The sequence below is a fragment of the Castor canadensis genome, chromosome 4 (assembly GCF_047511655.1).
Source record: "Castor canadensis chromosome 4, mCasCan1.hap1v2, whole genome shotgun sequence".
Classification (NCBI taxonomy): Eukaryota; Metazoa; Chordata; class Mammalia; order Rodentia; family Castoridae; genus Castor; species Castor canadensis.
In genome coordinates this window covers 170,683,722-170,703,643 of record NC_133389.1, presented here as the reverse complement: position 1 = coordinate 170,703,643, position 19,922 = coordinate 170,683,722, and positions in this window count along the sequence as shown.

Below are 19,922 nucleotides of genomic sequence, written 5' to 3'. Positions count from 1 at the left end.
CGTGATCACATCTCTCCCTTGTCTCTCAAGTCAGCCAAGATAATAAAGTTGTCATTTTCAATTCAATAAGCATTTATTTTTTAGCCTTTGTACTTTTCCAGGCACTCTACTAAGTGCTTGCAACAATGACCAGAAGACAAGTCCAGTCAAAGCACTCCACAGACTGGTGGCTAGCAGGCACAGTTAGTGCAAAGAGCTTCAAGTCCTTAAGAAATGCTAAAATTAATTCAAGAGAGTTCAGAAGCATTTTTCTCACCTATGAAGGAACTCTTAAACATTTCGTTTAGAAACCTAGGTTTGTTTGGACATTTTGAAGTGAATAGTTGGAGAATGAATATCCCTTTAGAGTTCAATTTGAACAAAACTCAAGTGCAAGTTATTGAGAGCTGTAGCCTCCTTAGATCACCATGTCCGTGGGAGAACTCTCTTTTTAAATCACAAAGGCCATGTACATCCCAAGCATCAGAGCACCTAGAAAGAAATGGTTTGAAATATATCCTTGCAAAATGAAACTGAAAAATTACAACAGAGGCCTTCTAGTATTGGGCTTAGAATGTCAGTGTATTTTGACAAGTAGGAGGAAGGGCTTCATGTACTTTCTTCCTTGTCTTCTATGATCCATGCAGAATATGTGATCCATTACCATGTGCTCAGCACTGTCTTCTTGAGCTTCCCATTGTTACACATGAACATGAGTTTTTTGTTTTCTTTTCCATTTAAGATGTGATCCTGGAAAGAATGAAGTCATAGACAGTTAGCCTGAGATAGATGAAAGAAGAGAAGTGGAGGAAGGTCACACCGGGAGGAGTTAGGAGTTGATCATTATTGAGGGGGGTAGAGAGGCCACTGAAGGTCAACATCTCCAATACCATGAGTGGGACTTGTCTCTTAGGGTCCTGTTTCCACCTATATTAAAAGCCAGACATACAATAAGGTTTCTTTCAGGCTTGGGCTGGATGATCTTATATGCTCATAAATAACTGAAATGAGGGGAAAATATTGATTCTTGCTTATATCATGGAGTAGCAAAAAACAAGTAGAAGTATCAAGAACCAGATCTCTAAAACATTCATTGTGAACAAACCAAAGGAAGAAGCTGTGATAACCATAGCAACACTGAAACAGATAAGCAATAAATCCTGAAAAATAGGTAAACCAGCAGCAGCTGATTACAGAAGAAAGGATATGACTGTTATTCTAAGTTACACTCTTAGCATGAGATTCTGGTATTGATTCTTTTCTCTGAATACAGTGATTAATCTTAAAAGTAACTGCATATATGATTTGTTTTCACAAAGTAAAGACTGCACTCTGAAAGGGGAGGGAGAATAAAGGAGAAAGATGGAGAGGGTGAATTCAACTATGATATATTGCAAGCACTTTTTGTAAATGTCACAATGTACCAACAGTACAATCATAATAAAAAAAGACTGTACTCTATGTTGTTTAAGGAAGGGACAAGTAAGTTAGTCATATAAAGTTTATTTTCTCAGGTAAATAAAGAGCCTGCAGTTAGGTATTAAAAATTCCATTTAATAAGCTCATGATTTCCATGACCTGGTTCTCCTTGCATAGCAGGGTATACAGGGACACAAGCCTGATGGAAAGATAGAATGATGGAAAAACTGTGAACATTCAATTCCTTTCACGTGAATCAACTTGAAATCTTCAATGCTAAAAAACACTTTGTTCGCTTCTCTCTGCGGTCTGAAATCTTGTCTAAAGTTATACATCATAAGCGTATAGCCAAAGATGGAATGTCTGACCTTCTCTCTCACACTTTTTTTTTGGTCCTAACTGTGAATCATAGGTGTTTGTCCTGAGTATTGATGCTGGCGTTTGACAGGGAGGATATTCAAGAGTGGTATCATTAGCACCATGTTGTCATTAGTGCCCTGATACTGATGAGAGTATCAGTATCAGTTTCTCAAATCTGATTGGCCAGAAAAACAAGTCCTCACCTATCAAGGGACCTTGAAGTTTTCAAATTAGGCCAAAAAATGAACATTAATGCTTTCTTCTCCTCTTCTCCTGGCAATGGCTTATATAGGTTATGAGTCGTGATATAATGGGTAGGGAAAACTCTTGAATTAGAAGCAGAATGTAAAGAAAGTCATTATGAAGAGAAGTTCTTATCTATATAGAAGTTCTGCAGCTTACAAGTTTGCAGGGTCTTTGCATTCTTCATTATCTTAAACTGTGGCACTAGAAATTCACCATGACTATGAGACAGAACAGAAATTGGAACAATGCCTGACTTGTGATAAGTAACAGTTCAGCATTCTCCAATGAATATTTTTCCTTCAGTATTTCTTTTTATAGTGTACCTTCTAATCCTGATCATAAGCTTTAAGGATAAAGAGACTACCAATGTTACTTTAATAGGGTCTTAATCTTAGCAGCACACAAAAAACACATTAGTTATCCAAGACATGATTAAAGATGATCATAGATCAGATGATAAGGTTTTAAAAACCAGAGAATTAGATCTGATCTCCAAGTCCTCATTCTAACTTTTTTCATATACAATAGTTAAAATTTCTGAAAATGTTTAAACTTTGATGTGTACCTATATGAATGTAGAACAATGTTCTCATTGTAAAAATCTTCCCTTCTATCTCCCAAAAATGCTCTAGCTTTACCACAGGGGATGGAAGAATTCCTACATGAAGATGAAGCATTCAAATAGAATGATGAAGATACATGAAGATAGATTAATTGCATAGAGAAACGTCTTCACCAGTGCTCTGAGAAATAGAGCATTGGGATCAATACTGTATCAATGGAGGTACGTTATCAATGTACTTAAGTTTTAAGAAATGGTGCATCAGAAAAAATATAAAGAAATATTACTTTTTCAAATGGATACAAAATAGAAACATGGTTTAATATTTGGTAAACATTTCATATAATTTCTCATTTAATTATGCAACAGTGTAACAGTTATTTCTCCCATTTAGAAATGAGACAATATTTATAGAAGTTGAAAGACTCATCTAAACTGATCAGGAAGGAGAATGATTTCTTAATGTTAATTTAATTTTTTGAATGTTAATGTAATGATTCAAAGTCATTTGTTGTGTGACATGTACAGCTGCAGCTTCTATTGGATGTTCTAGAGCGCTGAAGTGATGCAGAAAATGCTATAGCTCATTTAACACTGTTTTTTGGCTTTTTATCTATGTAAGTAATGCATTTTCATTAGAACAGTGTGAAAATACAATAATGAAAACAAGAATAAAATAAAACCATGCAAAATCTAGAGATAGCCACCAAGAGCTTGTTTATCTAGTCTTTTTATTGAATATAATGCACATTTTTCTATGAAATTGAGATCTACTCCATATGTTATTCAATATTGTTCTGCAGTATGATTTTTAGTGGCTATTTAATATTCTATCATATAGACAATGCACATAATTCATGCAACCAAGTCAGCTACTACAAAACATTTGTTTAGTATGTCAGGACATTATTGTAATCCCATGACCTGACTAGGGTTAACCACGTACGAGAATAAAAGCCTCATATTTGAGACTATTGAGTTCAAAAGCTGTGGCCTCAGTATACACAGTGTATGGGAAAATATATTTTAATAGGTACTTTCTATGTCAGCCTTTACTTTCACTCCTACTGCCACAACCCTCACCACTGCAGCCCAAGAACAGAATAGTCATTTGGACTAGAGAAACTACACGCTGGCCAGATTGAGGTGTTCTGCTCCTTGGCTCTCGCTCCAGAGCTTGCCTTTAGCCTCAAGCAAGAAAGACGATAGAAATGGAGAAAAGTTTGGGGATATGAGAACTGAAAAGTCTGTCTCCACCACTTAGGTTAGAACTCAGAGGTGGTTGTTGTGCTGGAGTTCCCCAAGCCAGGATGCAAGGATGTTGGAGCAGAAAGGCCTGAGACAGGTAACTTCCCTGTGTCCTGGGATGAGATGCAGACTGTAGAGAGGGAAGCTAGCATATCTGCCTCCTCTGGAGTGAGGGGAAGCTGTAGGAGAATGCAAAATAGTAGGATGCAAATGCTTGGAGAAAACTGCATTCCACTGGAGTTCAGGCCACTGGGCTTTGCCCAAGGACTTGATGGCACAGTGTGGGTCTTAATGGATGCCAGCATGAACCCATCAAGTGAGGCTCAGGTGTCTTCTCTCACCAACAAATTCTGTAAGGCTATGGAGAATTAGATTCCATTTCGGGGAAAAAAGGTGGGAAAAAGAAAATCCTAAATTGCCTGAATATAATCCTAAAAAAGACTTAGGTAATCCAGAGTAGACTATCTGTGGGCAAAATGTGGGAAGTTAAAAGAAACTTGTGGAAAATATAGGTTTTATTTGTTGCACACTTGAGTATTTTTAACATCTTCATTAAGATATTAAAATACAAATACCATAAAGTATATAATTCAGTATATACTTTTTTAGTATATCCACAGACTTGTACAAAAATTCCTGGAATCTAATTTTAGAAATTTGTTATTTACACCAAAGAAACTCTGTGCCCATTAGCAGCTGTAAGCACTTGCATCCGTCCACCCCTCCCAAGCCCTGTTTCCCTGGATATAGGGAACTGTTAACCTACTTTCTATCTCTGTGGATTTGCATATTCTGGGGCATTTCATATAAATAGAAACATACAAAATGTGGTCTTTTGTGATCAGTCTCTTTTACCAAGCATAAGGATTTAAAGGTTTATCCAGGTTGTGGCATCTTGTTGTGGATTGAATTGTATACCCTCAAAATCCATATTTGATATCCTAACTCCCAGTAACTCAGAATGTGCCTGTACTCAGAGTCTTTAAGAAGGTAATTAAGTTAATAGGCAGGCGTTTGGACAAGCCTTAGTCCAATATGATGGTATATTTGTAAGAACACTTTAGGACATGGGCATACACACAGGAACACCATAGGAAGACACAGAGGACAAAATGGTTATCTACAAGCCAAGGAAAGAGACTTTAGAAGAAACTAAGCCTGCTGACTTGATCTCAGACTTCCAGCCTCCAGAATAGTGGGCAAATAAATTTCTGTTATCTAAGCCATCCAATTTCTGACACCTTGCTATGATAACCCTAACCAACGTATACATATATGTAATTAACATGCACTAATATAGAATTTCATTCCTTCTTGTTGATGAATATTATTTCATAATGCTGCATCTTATTGAGCCACTCATCAGTTTATGAACTTCTAGGTTGTTTCCTTTGTTGGTTATTATGAGTGATACCCCTAAGAACATTTATGTACAATTTTTATGTGGACACATGTTTCCATTTCTCTTGAGCATATATGTAGGAATGGAACCACTGACTCACACGCTAACTCTATGTTCCACATCTTGAAGAACAAACTTCTTTTCAAATAGGTTATTCCATTTTGCCCCCTAAAGTAAAGTACTATTTCTTCTGTACAGAACGCCTGAATATTATTAGGTTTTTTTTTTTTAACAGAAGAAACAAATTAGCATGAATATATTAGTAATTGTCAGACTCAGGTTACCCATTCTTTCCACATCTTCTACCCATAGGGAATCTGGATTCATTCATTAACAGTCCCAATATGTATTGGATACATATTTAAAATTAATGATCAAAATATAGAGCAAAGAGAAGGCATTCCATTACCTTTAATTAGAGAGTAACTCAATGCTTTGACAATTGGCTGTGTTACCGGTGCTTCTGAAATATAACAAGTAATTCCAAAACAACCTGCATCACAATCCTAATGAGCAATTCTCTCTCCAATATCAACTTAAAGGTTATTTTCTTTGTGCAAGCATGGGCTGTAGAGTCAGACAGACCTGAGTGAAAATTCTGGCCTCCTCACTTATTCTTTGCCTTTTAGAGATTTGGATGAAAAGTACATAGCTCAGTACCCTGTCCTCAAAGGTGCTAAATAAGTGATAATTATGATTACCTTTATCTTAACATTAGCTTTTACATGTTCTGCATTTGTAACATATCCCAGGGACAAAACTTAAGTTCGGAGCCACGGGTGTCCTTTAGAAATTGTCATGTAACTCAAAACTCATTTTATAAAAATGAAAGGAAGTTTACTGATGTCCTCTTTTCTCATTAAATGAAAAAGTACATTGAATCATACCTCTACTCCTTTGCCTCCAAAATTAAAATAATGAAAGATAATGGGCCTTTCATCTCAAATAGAAGGAACATTAGAAAAATGGGCATCCAATTTGATGGAGAAATTATGCTCTTGTCTCGTTCTAAATAGCAGTAGATTAGGACCACAAAGTGTTCATTAGGCAGAGAAGAGGCCCCTGAGCTGACCTGTCACTAAGAGCTTGAATAGCAAAAATGAGTCACGAGAAAAGTGTCCGGGGACTGCTTGCAGTTGAGGCTTCTTGTCTCTGGCATAAAATGAGTCACGAGAAAAGTGTCCGGGGACTGCTTGCAGTTGAGGCTTCTTGTCTCTGGCATAGAGTGGCATGCTTGCTGCGACAGGGCCTTAATGAACCTTGGAACCCTTTTTGCAAGTCCTAAGAAACTATTTCTATTTGCATAAAGGTTTCTATTTGCAGAAAGGGTGCTTTTTTAAGGTTAAAAAAAAGACATCTTAGTCCAAAATTTTATTTCGTAGGTGAAAAAAAACAAGAAAGTTTGCCCAAGGTCCCATAACTCCAAAATATCTCCACTATTTTCCCCAACAATGTTTAGCAATTCGCCCTTAGATTCTTCCCTTTAATCCTCATTAAAATGCAGGCATACTTAGGAGGTCTGACATGTGCAATTTGCATAATTGAAGGTGAGTAGTCAACAGAACATTCAGGAAAGAGAATGTAGAGTGAGCCACAGATCATTTGGAGCTAAGGGAAGTACGAAAATGGAGAGGACATAGAGGACATTTAAAGGGGAATAGAAACATAGATGAAAGTCTGAATGTGCACAGAGGTACAGCTAAGGAAGAGAAAACCCAGAAACACCTCATCATCTTTGTAAGCTCCCAAGGACTGATTGTTGGTTTAATTTTGTAAGAACTTCTTGATGATATTTTTGTACATAATTTAAAAGTTTGCTTGATTTTACTTTATTTTCTTAACAATGACTAAAGAATATCTAGAGGGATAGCTTTTCTTTTCCTAAAACAATATAGAATATAATATGCACCGTGTTTAAGAATATTGGCAGTGGAGAAATAATACCTGAGGTCAAATTCCACTTAATGAATCTTGTGATAGCTGTAAAACATGTCTGTAAATTATTTGATGCACCTCCTATGTAGAAACAAGTTCTATGACCCATCCTTGTTTATCTCTGCTATGCTTAGTGATTGCTTAGTGACTCTATAAAAGCTAGACTTAGTGTTAGTGGCTGTGTGTAACTTGCCAGCTAGGTCAGAAAATGTCATAAAGTCTATATTTGATTTACTTGAGACACAACTTTGAGAAAATCACGCACAATATAAGAAATACCTCCAAACTGAGATTGGGTACTGTGAAATCAGGTGCAGGTACTCCAGCCCACAGCCAGCATCACCTGCTAGTCACATGCACCATCATGGCTGTCCAGCTTAATAGAGCTTTCAGATAACTGCAAAGCCAGTCTATGTGTAACTCCAACAACACGAGAGACCCCAAGTGAGGTTCTCAGCTGCATCCTTTCTGAATTGCTGACACTCAAAATCACAAACAATGGTTTAAATGAAAATACTCCTTGACTTACAAAGGGCTACATCCCAATGAGACCATTGTATGTTAACAATATCATAAGTCAAAATGCATTTAATATGACTAGCCTATCAGACATTGTGGCTTAGCAGCAGAGTACGCTGTAGAGCATTGTTTGGACTTGCGATTGTGAGACTCCATGGAAGTGAAGGTTCCCCTGATGCTGGCCAGTGTTTCGAGAGATTATTGGGCCCTATATCAAGAGTATGGAAAGAGATCAAAATTCAGAATTTGAATAGAGTTTCTGTTTAATGCATAACATTTTGCACCATAGTAAAGTTCAAAAATCCTAAGTCAAATCCTTGTAAGTCAGAGACTGTTTGTACTACATTTTGAGATAATTTTCTACCCAGCAATAGTAACTGAAACAGAGGTAGAAGTACTTCATTGAATGAGTACATGCATATGTCTGAACCTCTATCTCCTTATATACATAGGAAGAGAGCTACCAACCTAGGACATTCCCTCACATGTTTTCATTTGCTCCTCTTGTCATGCATTTTCTTTTCTTTTCTTTTCTCACAAGAATGACCAAATAACTTTTATTTGAATGATATAATTTCTTGGTTAGCTAAAGATCCTCAATTTCTCAAGACAATATTATTTTTGAAGCTTAAAATAACTCAAGCCCAATGATCATTACCGAGGACTTCTGTTTTAATTATTTCTCAAAGTTAAAATTAGCCTTAAAACATCACCAATAGTCTCAGATCTCAAGAGACCAGAAGAAACACATTTTCTGCACATTCTAAACAGAGTATCTGCAGCATCCATAGCTTTTAATTTTGCCTATTCATTGAGGTGGGTATGTATAAATATATGTATTAATTTATATATCTTGTAGTGTTTTTTTCAAATTAAAGATGACAATACAACATAATTAAAATACCTACATGTCATATTTTGGTTTGATAATTAAACAAATGGGGAAATGAAAAATCATCACCATATTAGCATATACAAATTTACACTAAGAGGCAAACCAAATTTCAAAAGAAAGAATCCAGAAAAGGCTTCCGGGAATCCCAAGGAATTTCATCTAATGTTTGGATGTTATTTCAGTGTACAGCCAGATCCCAAGTGATGTGTAGGTGCTGCCTCTGAACTACATTTTGAGTAGAAAGCTGCCCAATGGACTTTGTGTAATGGTACAACTATCTTATATCTGTTGTGTTCAATTCAGTCACAACTGGCTATTGAGCTCCTGAAATGTGTCCAATGCGAGTGAGTAACTAATCATTTAATCAAAATTAAAATTTACATAGATATGTGTGGCAAATGGCTACTGTCTTGGTAGCACAATTCTAGGGCATTTTTGGTAATTGAGTCTATGATCTTGCACTTATAATGTTATAGGAAATGCTCTACCTTCTGAAGCAGATAATCTGTCATATTTGCAAATTTAATACAACTAGCATAGATCTATATCAGTAACTACAGAGAGCTAGTTTAATGGTATAGGCAAAATAATGCCCACTTCCCCCTCAAGAGGCCACAACATGTTGATAGGCAAGATCTTATATTACTTAGCAAAGGGGGATTAAGATTGCAAATGGAATTCTGGTTATGTTGATATAAAATCTCAGCTCTGCCTTAAAGGCAATAAGAACATAGTTTATTATAATCCAAACATGAGTGACCATGCCGAAGAACATTGACTCAAGTTACCCTGAATGATATGTTCCACCATGGAAGAGTGGACAAAGAAAGCCATAAAAATTTGCATTTTAAAAATACATTTTTCAAATGCTGTAAAAATACAGTATTTGAGGTATTAGGTAAGCAGACTACAGGAGGGGAATCTCTCCCATGGGTATCAGATGTTATCTCACACGATTCTTAGCTTTATGGTTGGGTGGAGGCTGTAGGCCTGCTAAATTTAGTGATTTACTCTGAGAGGTTTTCTTTTTTCTTTTTTCACAGTACTGGGGTTTAAACTCAGGGTCTATACCTTGAGCCACTCTACTAGCCCTTTTTGTGATGGGTTTTACATAACAGTCACAAAGATATTAGGTCACATACAAAGGGTGAAAGTAATTGGCTATTAATGGATCTAAGATAGCCCAAGATAATTTGGGCTTTAAACCTACAATATTCCATATCTCCACAACCATGATGTTCTACTCAGCCCAGATTAGTCTGCAGGATCTTTAATATAGATGCAACTTCTTCACAGACTTCAGAATGCCACTTGCTAATCTGCAGAGAAGATTTTTTTGAATTATTTAGGTGGATCCAATGTTATCACAAGGGTCTTTAAACATACAGGAGGGAAGCAGAAGAATATGGTCAATAAAACTGAGAAATGCTGTACTGTTGACTTTGAAGATGGAGGATGGGGGCCATGAGCCAAGAGGGAGCAGATCCTAGAAGCTAGGGGGAAAAAAAAAATCCCACAGTGAAATGGTTTCTCCTTTATTTATCCAGAAGAGTCACAGACCTGCCCCCACATTGATTTTAGCTCAGTGATACCTGTGTTGGACTCTGACCTCCAGAAACGATCAGTTTTATGGTTCTAAACCACTGTTTGGTCATTTGTTTAAAACAGTAATAGAAAACTAGGTACATAGTAAATATAACCTCTTATCCCAAGAGAAACATTTCAAGAATCCAAATAGCTTTATCTTGTCTCCCCTGAGAGTTTCATTCCTTATGTTAAACCTCCCCACGCTCCCCAGCTACTCATCACATGCCATAGCTTCACTTTCTTAAGCATCCTGACCAATGTTCTCTGGATGTAAGATGGTTTGGATGAGATAGTACTTAAAGCAGGTCACTCAGCTTGGGACCCAGAAGTCTACCTGTGGGGACTGAGCAGTGTTCCATACCTTACTTGCACCTTATATTATTTCCATACATGAAAGACTGAAATGTTTTAGCTTTTGTGTAAGCCACATCCCATTATTTAATAAACAGAGCCCTCAGTTAACCAACACAGGTTCTATCCACCCATAGGCATTCTATTTTTTACAGAGATATTACAGGTTTTACTACAAAATAGCACCTACCTCAATTCTTTTGTGATATTTTATCTGTCATTTGGAGCATAAAAATAAATGATGATATTTTGAAACTCAAATCCCACAGTATTTTAGAATGTTGGGATGTGGGATTTTCATGGCTAACACTGAGACCATCCCTAGAAAACAAGGATTGTTGACCATGTTCACCTTGGTGTGCCTCACTGAGTCCTTGACACCAGACAGACAGCTGCTCTGGAACATTTCACAACCTAGAATCTGACTTTTTCAAACTTCATTAATATTTCTTTTTATATTCCACTTTTCCCTGACAACCAGGAATATCTATTTAGTTTTAGTCTCTGTAGTTTATGTTAGAAAAAAATTAATATGTCCACTTTTATTTTTCCAAAGAAAACCCCCTTACCACTTAGATCATACTCAGCTCCTGGTTTTTGAAATGAGAAAAAGAGTGATTTTAAAATAATGAAAAGTTTTCTTTTTTCCCATGGATCTAGAAGACTGAAAGAGGACTACTGTTAAAATAGTGCCATGATATAATCAGGGGTTTTCTCTCCTCTCTTTCTCTCCCATGTGGTGGATTCAGCCCAGGGTCTCACACACACACAAACACACACACACACATACTGCAAGTGCTCTGCCACTGAGCTACCTGCTCAGCCCTCTTTTTCCCTCTCTTTCAACCCAGTAGCATGTCCTTGTCTTCTTGTGCTTATAAAGGGGCTGATCCATGCCCTTGTTCCATGTATGAAGAGAGAAAAGAACAGAACCTTCTGAAGGATTTTTCCTCAAAGGTCTACCCAACAATTTCCACTTACATCTCCTTAGCTGGAACATAATTGTTGAATCACTTTTATTTGCAAGAGAGACTGAAACGTGTTCTTTAGTTGGGCACTGCTACCACCAACGATGCCACCACTAGCCAGCCCTCAATAATTTATAGAATCAGGAGAAGTAGGAATTAAGTATCAGATAGACAATTACCTACACAAACCTGAACTTCCCCCTCAAAACTGTGACCCTGTCTACCCTCAGTTTGTATTTGTTCCTTCCCATAAAATCTCTATGTGTCAAGTGCCTTATTGAAATCTAGATTATGCAATGTCAGTGAGCTACTAATCTGCTATTGTAATTATATTGCTATCATAAAGACCTGCAGGCAATCTTACTAAACTAATGGGATTTGTATAAACTTATGAATGACTAGAAGAGTGATTTCAAATGGAGTGACTCCCACTTAGCATTTATAGTTGAAAAAAAGACATAAAGTAGTTGAATTATTTTTCACTATTTTTTTTACATTTACTGCTATATCCTTTAAGGAAAATAACAGCTACTAACCAAATAAAAGTTACAATTGAGCATGTAAATATTTTAAATTACATACTTAAGGGGAAATAAAAGCATTTTATTAGTCTATTATGAATAATGTTTATTACTTCATTAAACTAAAGCATTATTCTAGATACAGCATTTCTTTGTGGTTAGGCTAGCACTATTTCATCTAAATATACTTTCTAAAACAGGGATGTTTCCTGATGTGTCTGTGTAAGCTGGGAAATTATTTGGTTATAAAACACCAAGTGGATTAACTCAAAGCTGAAGTCCATGGGTTTGTGCCATTTCAACACTTAACTAGCAGTTTAAAGAGGAGCTGTTTTAACTAAAAGGGTGTTTGTTATGTGGACCCATTATTACACTGCATTTATCATGGTTGGTATAACAGAATACAGTTCCTGGACCTCTTGTTACTATAAGTAAACAAAATCTTTATAATCTACATCTAATTTAAGTTGTGTATTCAGGTAGAGACTGACACTACTGTTACTAATAATTACTGCTATTTTTCATTTTGATTTCTAAAGCACTGTGCAAAGCAATGCTGATCCATCATCTCTAACCCTCATGGAAAACGCATGGTAGAGACATTTATAATTTCAATTTTATAGTTAAGGAAAGTGAGGCCAGAAATGTTGTGTAATTTGCCAATGCTAGGTTCAAACTTAAGTACCCAAAGTCTCCAAGGTCTAGTTCGCCTTTCTAGATGTATCTCTGTTTTATTCAAAGGCACTGTGAGAATGCTTCAACCACTTGATTATTTGCTGTTTCTCTCTTTTTTTTTTTTCCTTCACAGTACTGGGGATTGAACCCAGGGCTTTGCACATGTTAGGCAACTGCTCTACCAATGACCTACATCCCCAGCCCATTGTTGTTACTCTGTTAAGTCCATGAGGAAACCCTGGCTTTGGAGTACAGAGATCCAGATAAGAATATTGACTTGATTTGCCACTTACCTGCCTAGATTTGTCATTTTACTTCTAGGATCCTCAGCAGCAGCATCTCTACAATGGGTATTAAACTATCTAGGAAGTATGAACAGTAGTATCTCCTTTATAGAGCTGTTGAGGGAATTAGAGATGATTACATATGTTAAAGCTAGGAACATAGCAGATGCTTGATAAATATTGCTAGGATTAGGTACTCATCATTGAGGAGGGGAAAGGGAGAGACATGGAGCCAACATAGACAAAGTTCATAATTCACTTCAATGACTTAGTATGAAAGCCAAAGCAGGAGGAGCTAATTTATTACATTAACTTCTTGTCTTAGCCTATTTGGGCTGAAAAAACATAATGCCATAAACTGGGTGGCTAATGTATAAGATCAAGGTGTGGGCAGACTCAGTATTTCATGAGGCACAACATTCTAGTTCCTAGACAGCTGTCTTCTTGTCACGTCCGCACATGGTGAAAGCAGAGAGAGAGCTCTGTGGGGTCTCTTTAATAAGGGCACTAATCCTATTCATGAGAGGTTCACCCTCATGACCTAATCAACTCCTATAGGACCCATATTCTACTCTCATGGCCTTTAGGTGGTAGCAGAATTAGAATTTCTGCAACGGAATTTGGGGGAACATAAATGTTCAGTCCTTAGCATTTGTTAACTGTCCTTATGTTATTAACAAAGCTTAAGGAAATGATATTTGAGAGAGATGGGTTTTACTGGGACATTGTAGTATAATGGAAAGATTCTAGCTTTCAGAACTGGGGGGAAACAGAAATTTAACTGCAGTGTGCAGGGTAAAGAGTGGTGTTGTTACCACTTCTGGGTCAAGGCCAAAAGTTCTTGGTCTCTCAGAGAATGAGACCTTGGCCCAATAGAAGACCTGTGACTGCTACAAATACAGTCCTTCATTTGCATAACAGAGTACACTGTGATTGGTTCACACATGAGGGAACTGTCATGATTGGTGCAGATACTCATCCACAACCCTTCCTACTTACATAAACACACTTTTCAACTCACTTTGTGAGCAGCTGGGAAACACCCTCCATGCTGCCCTTTTGATGTTATAACATTAGGTCCCAATAAAGACTTTCTCTCAAAAGTTCCACCTGGACTGAGCTGGTAACAGGAGGAAAAAAGAGAAGAAGCAGTGGTGATCAGAAGGAAGCTGTCTTGGCAGTAGGGCAGCAGTAAAGTTGGCAAGCTAAATGAGCTGGGTAAAACTTACAGGAGTGGGGGGCAAGCAGACTGTCAATATCAGCAAGCACTGGATAGTTGTAATATTTAGGAAATCAGGTTACCTGGGTTACAAAGAGCTGTAATACTTGGGCTCTGAACCCCAGGCTACTGTCTTAGTTGTCAGGAGCTTTGGACATGAACCCTGAGGCACAAACCAGTGTCAAAGACTGAAGGCTGACTGTTGCTGCCCATTGTCATCCACTCTGCCACTTGCAAATATCTGCCAAAGGCCCAGAGCAGTTGCAGGAGCTTCTTCTAACCTACCCAGTCTTTCTATCTGAACAGAAGGATCCCAGCCAACTGGTTTGTGACAAGTATACACTTTAGTTGAAGTGTTCTGAACAAACCTAAAAGGTTGACAACTGAACCCTCCTTCCTTGGAGTGGGACATGGTGGCATATCTTGGTTTCAAACTCCTTGGGACCAGATTGGGTTTTGTAGTTGTGAGATCTGGAGGTCAAGAGCACTGATCAGGGGACTAGATATGGGTTTTAGATGCTTCTCCATGATTCTTCCATCTCTGATTTTGTCACCTGGAACTCTATGCCTTGACAATTTTCCTATCTATGTGATGACCTCTGAAATCATCTAGTCACTAATATTCTTTAGTTCTATGGTTTTATTATTCATTTGTTCATCCAACACGTATTTACTGAAAGCTACTATTGTGCTAGCCAATTCTAAACATGTAGGATGCACCAATGGTGATGGACAAAATTCCCTGCCCTTGTTGACTGCACATTCTAGTAGTTTTAAACTTCTCCTTAATATAAGAAAAAGCAATGAAGTATGAATTTAAGCAGCAAAATCCCATAGAGAAATAACTGTGCTCCCTGATACTGCTTCAAACCAGAAAAATTTGATATTGAAGATGTCAGGGAAAATGTATCATACCCTCAAAGTAACTTGATGAATTATTTACTGAGCCATATCACGGCTTCCGCACATTGTACCAACAATAAGATTTTCTTTGTATCTTTTGTCTATGACAGCAAGCTAATACAATTATTGGCAATCTTTCCTTACTGACAAAGGCCAGGAAGAAAATTAAACCAGAGAGGAGAAAATAATATACACTTACAGAAATTTGGATTGAAAACATGTCAGTGCTCAGTGGTTCAGTCAGTAAGTTACTTAAATCATGATCATAACACAAGCTATGGAAACAAAGAATATTTCCGTTCATCTCAGATGTGCCTCAATATTACATTTTCACTCTCTGCTCTGCTTTTGTGATGGAAGGCAGGTGGGCAGAAACTGTCTCTTGTGATTGCCCTTTTTAAATTTTCTTAAAGTCTTTATTTCTGAAGTTAAGATCAGGAAAGTATTTATTCTAGGGATATTTTTCAGGGCACTGTGTGACACACCAAAAATATTTTTGATAATACTCACCACCCTTCATATAAGTATAGTATTAATTTTTGTACATCCATAGAATTGTTTCTTACAATACTGAATTCAAAGGTCAATTCTATTTAAAAAGAAAAACAAATAAAAAGTAAAGTTGGAGGAGGTGGAGAGGATAATACTTAAATAATCCAAGTACCAATCCCAATGCAAGAGTATATTCTGGTATCTGGGCTAGCAGAACATAAGTTTTTGTTTTTATTGACATATACTAATTATACTAATTCTTGGGGTACAGCATGATAATTTGATACATATGTACAGTGTTTAATGATGAAATCAAAATAATTAGCATTTCCAACACCTCAAACTTGCATTATTTCTTTGTGTTGGGACCCATCTAACTCTTTTCTTCTAGTTCTTTATGAAATACATAATAAATTGTTGTGAACTATGGCCACCCTATTGTGTTGTAGGACATTAGAACTTATTCCTCTTATGTTGCTGCATTTTGTTGTCCATTATCCAACCTTCATCTTTTTCTCACACCTTCCTACCTCTAGTGACCACTATCCTACTACTTTTACTATGTGATAAACCTTTGAAACTTCTGCATGTAATAAAGAGCATGCATTATTTGTCTTTCTGTGTCTGGATTATATCACTCAACATTATGTCCTCCAATTCTATCCATGTTCTTATTTACAAATCATAGGATTTTGTTCTTTTTTTATGACTGAATAACATTCATTTTGTAGAAACAGCATAATTTCTTTTTTCCATTCATCCACTGATGGACACACCAGTTGGTTCTTCATCTTGACTTTTGTGAATAGTGCTGCAATAAACATAGGAGTAGAGGTCGTTGATACAGTCATTCTAACTGCTGTGTGCCCCTTTAAAATTCAGTCAATAATTTAACTGTGCTAGCTGGTTAATTACCTTAGGTAAAGTTCAAGACTGTATTTTGCTTACAAAATGTTGGCAAAGATGTGAAGAAAAGGAAACAGCCATTATGAAAAACAGTATAAAGTTGCCTCAAGAAAACTAAAAATAGAACAACCATATGATTCAGCAAGTCTACTACTGAATATATATCCAAAGGAGATGAAATCATTACACCAAAGAGATACTCATATTCCCATGTTTACTGAAGCACTATTCACAACAGATACAATATGGAACCAACCCAGACATCCTTCAGTAGATGAATGGATTTTAAAATGTGATATATATATGCAGTAAAATAAAATATTATTCAGTCAAAAAAGAATAGAATTCTTTCATTTGCAGCAACATGACAGTGTTGAAGGTTAATATGTTAAGTAAAATAAGCCAACACAAAAGGACAAATACTATGTATATTCTCACTCATTTGTGGAAATTAGTAGATTAATTTTATAGGGGAAGAGAATGGAATAGTGGTCACTAGAGACTGGGAAGGGCAGGGGAAAGAGACATAAAGAAGTTTAATAAGAGGCACCAAAACACAGAGGGGAAGAATTACTTCTTGTTCTTCTTTAGCACAGTATGGTAACTATTGGTTAATACAATCTATGATATATTTCAAAATGAAGAGTCAAACTTATGAACACATAAAAATGATTGAAGAGACATAAATGCTTATTACCCTGATTTGGTTATTGTACATTGCTTGCATGTATTGAATTATCATAATGTACACCATAAAAACATACAAATACAGTAACCTCAATTTAGTTACACACAATAAAACCTTCAAACAAATAAGACAACTAAATGACAGAAATCACCACATACCAATCAGTACTAACACTTAATGTTAATGGACTTAATTCACCCATCAAAAGGCACCATTTGATGAAATGGATTAAAAATGAAGATCCAACAATTTATTGCTTACAGGAGACCCATCTCACTGACAGAAATAAGCATAGGCATAGGATGAAAGGCTGGAAGAAGATTTATCAAGCCAATGGCCCCCGAAAACAGGCAGAAGTAGCAAAGGAGACTTCAAATCTACATTGATCAAATGAGATAAAGGACATTCCATACTAATAAAAGAGGAAATAGACCAAAAGGAAATAATAATTATCAACCTATATGCACCCAATGTCAACGCACCCAATTTCATCAAACATACCCTGAAAGACCTAAAAGCATATATTAACTCCAACACAGTGGTCGTGGGAGACTTTAACACCTCATTATCATCAATAGATAGGTCATCCAAACAAAAAATCAATAAAGAAATTCAAGATCTAAAATATAAAATAGATCAAATGGACCTACTTGATGTCTACAGAACATTTCATCCAACTTCTACACAATATACATTCTTCTCAGCAGCCCATGGAACCCTCTCCAAAATAGATCATATCCTAGGGCACAAAGCAAGCCTCAGCAAATAGAAGAAAATAGAAATTATTCCGTGCATACTACCTGATCACAATGCAATAAAACTAGAACTCAACAACAAAAGTAAAGACAAAAAACATGCAAACAGCTGGAAACTGAATAACTCATTAACTAGTGAAAAATGGATCACTGATAAAATAAAAGAGGAAATTAAAAAGTGCCTGGAAGTCAATGAAAATGAAAACACAACCTACCGGAACCTATGGGACACAGCTAAGGCAGTCCTGAGAGGAAAATTTATAGCCATGAGAGCATATATTAAAAAGACTGAAAGATCCCAAAGCAATGACCTAATGATACATCTCAAACCCCTAGAAAAACAAGAACAAGAAAATCCCAAAACAAATAGAAGGAGAGAAATAATAAAAATAAGAGCTGAAATCAACAAAATAGAAACCAAAAAACCATACAAAGAATTAATGAAACAAAAAGTTGGTTCTTTAAAAAAATAAACAAGATCAATAGACCCCTGGCAAACCTGACTAAAATGAGGAGAGAAGAAACCCAAATTAGTAGAATTAGGAATGCAAAATGGGAGATAACAACAAACACCATGGAAGTCCAGGAAATCATCAGAGACTTCTTTGAGAACCTATATTCAAATAAATTTGAAAATCTTAAAGAAATGGACAGATTTCTAGATACATATGATCATCCAAAACTGAACCAAGAGGAAATTAATCACCTGAATAGATCTATAACACAAAATGAAATTGAAGCAGCAATCAAGAGTCTCCCCAAAAAGTAAAGTCCAGGACCTGATGGATTCTCTGCTGAATTCTATCAGACCTTTAAAGAAGAACTGATACCAACCCTCCTTAAGCTGTTCCATGAAATAGAAAGGGAAGGAAAACTGCCTAACACATTTTAGGAAGCCAGTATTACACTTATCCCAAAACCAGGCAAAGACACCTCCAAAAAGGAGAACTATAGGCCAATCTCCTTAATGAACATTGATGCAAAAAAGCTAGACATTGATCTACCATTTGATCCAGCAATACCACTCTTGGGGATATACCCAAAAGACTGTGACACAGGTTACTCCAGAGGCACCTGCACACCCATGTTTATTGCAGCACTATTCACAATAGCCAAGTTATGGAAACAGCCAAGATGCCCCACCACCGACGAATGGATTAAGAAAATGTGGTATCTATACACAATGGAATTTTATGCAGCCATGAAGCAGAACAAAATGTTATCATTCACTGGTAAATGGATGGAATTGGAGAACATCATTCTGAGTGAGGTTAGCCTGGCCCAAAAGACCAAAAATCGTATGTTTTCCCTGGTATGCGGACATTAGATCAAGGGCAAACACAACAAGGGGATTGGACTTTGAGCACATGATAAAAGTGAATGCTCACAAGGGAGGGGTGAGGATAGGTAAGACACCTAAAAAATTAGCTAACGTTTGTTGCCCTCAATGCAGAGAAACTAAAGCAGATACCTTAAAAGCAACTGAGGCCAATAGGAAAAGGGGACCAGGAACTAGAGTAAAGGGGAGATAAAAAAGAATTAACCTAGAAGGTAACACACATGCACAGGAAATTAATGTGAGTCAACTCCCTGTATAGCTATCCTTATCTCAACCAGCAAAAACCCTTGTTCCTTCCTATTATTGCTTATACTCTCTCTACAACAAAATTGGAGATGAGGGCAAAATAGTTTCTGCCTGGTAGCAAGGGAGTGGAAGGAGAGGAAGGGGGTGGAGTGGGTGGTAAGGGAGGGGGTGGGGGCGGGGAGAGAAATGACCCAAGCATTGTATGCACATATGAATAAAAAAAAAAAAGGCAAATGGAGCTCCTACAGCATGGAAACAAAAGCCAAGATAAGAAGGAAATCCAGAAAACTAAGCCAGGCAGGGAGCAGCTTTCACCTAGAGGCATGTGCTAATTCCCAGGGAGATTGCAATGGTGGCAAGAGCTTCAGAGAGAATCATTGGGCTAAGAGACCAAGATTGGAGTCATGCAGTTGGGAAGGAGGG